General features: G+C 40.2%; 1 pseudogene; it reads right to left on the bottom strand.

Annotated features, from left to right (window-relative positions):
• Positions 1 to 355: 355 nt before the first annotated feature.
• Positions 356 to 838, bottom strand: LOC114197351 (coiled-coil-helix-coiled-coil-helix domain-containing protein 2 pseudogene; annotated as a pseudogene).
• Positions 839 to 6,056: the final 5,218 nt, after the last annotated feature.

Raw genomic sequence — 6,056 nt, 5'->3', positions numbered from 1 at the left:
AACATGAGAAAGCAAACCATAAAAGACAATATTGATAAATTTAGATAATTAATATTAAAAACCTAAATTTACTTTATTTTATTTTATTTTTTGGGGGAAATTCACTTTATTCTAATTCACAAATGAGAACATCACAAAAGGTGATTTAAGGAGGCACACCAATATCTGCCCAACCCCAAATTCAAACCATCTCAATGAACAGAACAACCATTTTCATTCCAATTCTGCAGAAAGCTGTATTTAATGATGAAGGAGAAGCTTAACTGGTGGTTTTCCAACACTTTATATATTCACCATCAATTATATTTTTATGCTAAATTAACTTGGTTATGAGAGATGATTTTCCATATCTTCAATTTGAACTTCTTGATTAGGCTAATCCATTTGCAAATCTGCACTGTTTCAGCACCTCGCTGAAGCCTTCACAAAGCTTCAGGTCACCCTGGTTCTGGGCACACTCCAGAAACTGTTTCATCTCATGGTGGCATGGGCCAAACTGCTGCTGCTCCTGGTATGCTGGCTGGGTTCCCTGAGGCTCCTGGTAAGTGATGTCAGGCCTTGAAGGCTCAGCATTGCCTCCTCCACCGAAGCCCCCAGTGATGGCATGACCTATCGTGTGCCCGACAGCAGAGCCCACAGCCACGCCAGCTGCAGTGGTTGCCATCTGGGCCATGAGCCCTGGCTGCCGGGGCGCAGCAGCAGGTGAGCCGACAGCCGCTGGTGGAGCCGCTGCCAGAGGCTGAGCTGCCGGCGCTGGTCTAGGCGCTGCTCTCATCTGAGGTGCCCGGCTGGCCGGCGAGGCCGTGCGGGAGGTGCGGCTCCGGCTTCCACGCGGCATGGTGACTTGCAGAGCAGCTCAGTCAACCTAAATTTATTTTAAAAACCACTAGGCAAAGAATGTAAAATCAAGCCACAAATTGGGAGAAGATATTTCAAGACACAACAAAGGGTTATCATCAGAAATTTATAAACGCCTTCTACAAATGAAAAGATAAACACCCAAATAGAAAAATGGGCAGAGAGGGGCGCCTGGGTGGCTCAGTGGGTTAAGTGGCTGCCTTCGGCTTGGGTCATGATCCCAGGGTCCTGGGATAGAGCCCCGCGTTGGGCTCCCTGCTCAGCGGGGAGCCTGCTTCTCCCTCTCCCTCTGCCTGCCTCTCTGCCTACTTGTGCTCTCTCTGCCAAACAAATAAATAAAATCTGTAAAAAAAAAAAATTAAAAAAAAGAAAAATGGGCAGAGAAAATCAACAGGAACTTCATACAAGAAGCAGAAATGGCTCACAAACATATGAAAAGTTGTTCTCTCGCTATAGTAATCAAGAAAATGCAAATTAAAACCACAAGATACCATTTCAGACCCACTAAATTGGCAACAATTACAAAGTCTGGCAATGCTGAGAGCTGACAGGGCTGTGAGCCAACAGGAGCCCTCCTCACTCACTGCTGGTGGGGATGCAATTTGCTATAATTTTGGAAAAGAGTTTGGAATTACTTGATAATGTTGAATATGTGAATATCTATGATTCAACAATCCTACTCCTACAGACATGCCCTAAAGACAGAGACAGTAAGGTTTATAGTCTCACTGTTTGCATTAGCGAGCAGAGTGATAAGTTGTATATTTATATGATGGAATGTCATAGGGCAGTGGGAATGAATGAGCCACAGCTACATGCATCTACACAGATGAACTTTAGAAACAGTGAAGGAACTATAACAGAAGAAAACATACAGTGCAATGCAATTTACAGATATTTAATGACAGGCAAAACTGAACAATATATTGTTTATGGATAAATACGTATGTGGTGAAAAGTAAAAGTAATAGAATTATTACCATAAGATTAAAGATATAAGTTACTTCTGGGCTCCTGGGTGGCTCAGATGGTTAGGCGTCTGCCTTCGGCTCAGGTCATGATCCCAGGGTCCTGGGATCGAGTCCTGCATCGGGCTCCCTGCTCCTTGGGAGCCTGCTTCTCCCTCTGCCTCTCTCTCTCTCTCTCTCTCTGTCTCTCATGAATAAATAAGTAAACTCTTTTAAAAAATAATAAAGATATAAGTTACTTCTGGTAAGCAAGGGAAAAGAGTTTTAGGAATGGTTGTTCAGCCAATCAATAGTTTTTTCCATAGGTTCTAATTTAATTTGTTTGTTTTCCAAATGGATGGCCGGTCTTTTCTTTTTCTGGTCTTTTTCTTTCTTTCTTTCTTTCTTTCTTTCTTTCTTTCTTTCTTTCTTTCTTTCTTTCTTTCTTTCTTTCTTTCTTTCTTTCTTTCTTTCTTTCTTTCTTTTCTTTCTTTCTTTCTTTCTTTCTTTCTTTCTTTCTTTCTTTCTTTCTTTCTTTCTTCTTTCTTTCTTTCTTTCTCTCTTTCTTTCTCTCTTTCTTTCTTTCTTTCTTTCTTGCCAGTCTTTTAAAAATATTTATCATTTCCGGGTGCCTGGGTGGCTCAGTTGGTTAAGCGACTGCTTTCAGCCCAGGTCATGATCCTGGAGTCCCGGGATCGAGTCCCGCATCGGGCTCCCTGCTCGGCGGGGAGTCTGCTTCTCCCTCTGACCCTCTTCCCTCTCGTGCTCTCTATCTCTCATTCTCTCTCTCTCAAATAAATAAATAAAATCTTTAAAAAAATGTATTTTCTGTTATGTTTGCATCAGTATCAAGGTCCACACATTGCATCGCATTTAGTTTTGGTTGCTGTGTTTCTTAAATCTTCCTAATCTATACCCTCTCTCTTTCAATTTATTCATTGAGGAAACAGGTCATTTGCTCTATAGAGTTTCCCACATTCTTCATTTTTATGATTGTATCTTTTCAGTGTTCTTAAATTTTTAAAACTTGTTCTTCTGTCTCCTGTGTTCCCTGGAAACTGAATGTGAGATCTAGAGGCTTGGTCAGATTCATTTTGATTTTTTGGCAAGAATACTGCATAGGTGGCACATAATGCCTGGTCATCTCTCTTTTTGTAATGGAGACTGATTAGTGTGTTCAGGTTTTGTCCGTCAGCTCTATCCATCATAAAATTTCATTTTAGTGTTTCATTTAATGGTTTTAGCAGACACTGATGATCATTGCTTAGGTCCATTTGTCACTGGAGGTTACAAATTATTGTTTGTTAATTTTATTGTTAATAACACAATAAGTTATTGTGTTATTCAAATTCTATCATTCCTTCTAAATGTACTAGCTGAAATTCTACAAAAAACTTTTCCTCATCAACTATTTGGTTATCCCAAGGCAAGTTCCTGAAGAAAATCAAGATAAATACTTGATTCCTTCTCTTTGTTCTCCAGTTTTCAGAATAACGAAATGGTTTTCTAGCATCTTTCAAATATGACCAATTAGGGTTTTGTGTGTGTTTTCATGAACTTCTGGATTTTATTATAGTTGGTATATTTCAGTCTACTTCGATTATTGTTCTTTTTTTAAAAATTTTTTTATTGTTATGTTAATCACCATATATTACATCATTAGTTTTTGGTTCGATTATTGTTCTTTTTGAAACTCAAATTGTTCTATCTTCGGCCAGTGGAAGCTCCTTCAAGTTGACTTATGTGTTATTTTTTTCTTTTGAGATAATTGTGGATTCACATGTAGTTGCAAGAAATAATACAGAGAGAGCTCGTGTACCCTTCACCCAGTTTGCCCTCATGGTGCACCTTGCATAACCATAGCACAATATCAGAACCAGGAAACTGACTGACATTGATACAACTCACCAAATTTACTCATGTTTCACCAGCTTTACATATACTCATTTACATGTATGTGTATGTGTATTTATCATACAATTTTTTATCATACTGTAGATTTGTGTAACCATCGTGACAGTCAAGATACACAACAGTGTCATCACTACAAGAATCTCCTGTGTACTCTTTTATAGCCACCCCCCTCCAGTCCCATCCTTAAGCCCTGGCAACCACTAACCTGTTCTCCAATTGCATACATTTCTTTTTAAGATTTTATTTATTTATTTGAGAGAGAGAGAGAATGAGAGATAGAGAGCACGAGAGGGAAGAGCGTCGGAGGGAGAAGCAGACTCCCTGCTGAGCAGGGAGCCTGATGCGGGACTCGATCCCGGGACTACAGGATCATGGCCTGAGCCGAAGGCAGTCGCTTAACCAACTGAGCCACCCAGGCGCCCTGCATACATTTTTTAAAAAGAGATTTTTATTTATTAATTTTAGAGAGGGGGAGGGGCTACCCAGGTGCCCCTCCAAATCTATACTTTTGTTATTTCATGAATGTTATATAAATTGAATCATACTGTATGTAGCCTTTTGAGACTGGCTTTTTCCCCCACTCAGCATAATTCCCTTGAGATCCACCCAGATTGTTGTGTGTACCAATAGTTAATTCCTCTTTATTGCTGAGTATTATAGTCCATGGTATGGATATAGCAGTTTAACCATTAATCCACTGGAAGACATTTGGTTGGTTTACAGTTTGGGGCTATTATGAGTAAAGCTGGTGTGAACAACTGTATACAGGTTTTTGTGTGAACATACATTTTCAATTTTCTGGGATATATGCCCAGAAGTTAATTGCTGGGTCATGTAAGTACATGTTTGGTCTTTTTTGTTTTTTGGGTTTTTTTGCTCAAGCCTAAGGTTTATTTTGTCTTTTAATATGACTTCGCTTGCTTCTTCCTTGATGTGGCCTCTTCTGTCCCTCTAGCTGCTCAGTTTGTTCTGCCATCCTCAGGTCCATTTCTTAGGTATTCAGAATGATTGGATAGTTATCTAGCTGTGTTCAGGGGACAAGGCAAGCCTAGGGTCTTCCTACTATGCCGCCATCTTAGCTCCCCGCTGCATGTTTGGTCTTCATAAGGAATTGCCAATGTATTTTCCAGAGTGGCTGGAACATGTGGAGCAATGTATGAATGATCCAGTATTTCCTCATTTGCCAACATTTTGTACTATCACGATTTTCTGTTATAGTCATCCTGATAGGTGTATAGTGGTATCCCATGGTTTTAATTTACATTTCCCTAATAGCTAATGATGTTGGTTATCTTTTCATGTGCTTATTTGCCATCTTTACATCCTTTTTGGTGAAATGTCTGTTCATGTGTTTTGCCCATTTTCAAATTGGAATTTTTTTTTACTGTTGAATTTTGAGAGTTTTTCGTGTGGTCTAGATATCAGTCTTTTGTCAGATATGTCCCATGTCCTTTAGACATAACCCCTGGAGTCTTCATAGCTTCCTTGCTTTCTGGTATGGTAAGTATTTGAGGTTCATTTTGTTGAATGGAATTTTAAGCTTTTAGAAATATTTAGAAGTGATGTAGAACTATACGATTCTTTCTCTTTCTGAAGCAGTTTGGTTATTGAAAAGGACAGGGAAGAAATCTAGGAGAGAAACATCTGGCTAGACCCACTAAATCCCAAGGCTCCCTGTGACTCACTCATCCCACACACCTCCTTTATGTTCAGTTATTCCTTAAAGCATACTATGTGCTAAGATGTAAGCCAGGTGCTGGGAATAAACAGGGAGTTTCAATATAATGTGACATATGTGCATGCTGAGGTTAAGTGCTGGAGGCTCCTACCCTGGGGAGTCAGTGAAGGAGGCTTTCCAAAGGATATGGTAACCTGGCCCAGATGACAGGAAAGGCAGGGGGATGGAATCAGGACTAAGTTGAGGTAGATCTGTCAAGGAGCATATTTAGAGACCCCCAAAGGAGAAAAGTGTGTTATATTCTTGGGGTGCCCCGGGACTGCCATCTTGGGAGTCCTAGACTGATCCAATGTTTAAAACAGGACACCTTTTTAAATTTAATTAATTAATAATTAATTAAAACAATACACCTTTATGGAAGGCGGAGAAGAATGTAGGCTGATACCTGAATGTTGCTTGGTATCGTCTTGGGTAAGGAGTTAAGGAGTCAGTAGAATTGCTGCCTAGCTTTTGTCTCTTAGGTTCCTGAAACTCCTGCCTCATTCCTTTCGTAAAAAATGAAAGACCTAGTGCAGAGAAAGGAGACATCTCTGCTTTGGGCAGGGGCCTAAGGCACCATCCTGGTATGGAGACAAGAGAGCCAGGCCTGGTCTGTTGGG

This window comes from Eumetopias jubatus, unplaced genomic scaffold (genome assembly GCF_037043125.1).
Source record: "Eumetopias jubatus isolate StellerSeaLion01/CBP00866 unplaced genomic scaffold, mEumJub1_p1.0 scaffold_4, whole genome shotgun sequence".
Classification (NCBI taxonomy): domain Eukaryota; kingdom Metazoa; phylum Chordata; class Mammalia; order Carnivora; family Otariidae; genus Eumetopias; species Eumetopias jubatus.
The sequence above is the reverse complement of the archived record's forward strand: the minus strand, read 5'-3'. Positions and strand labels throughout refer to the sequence as shown.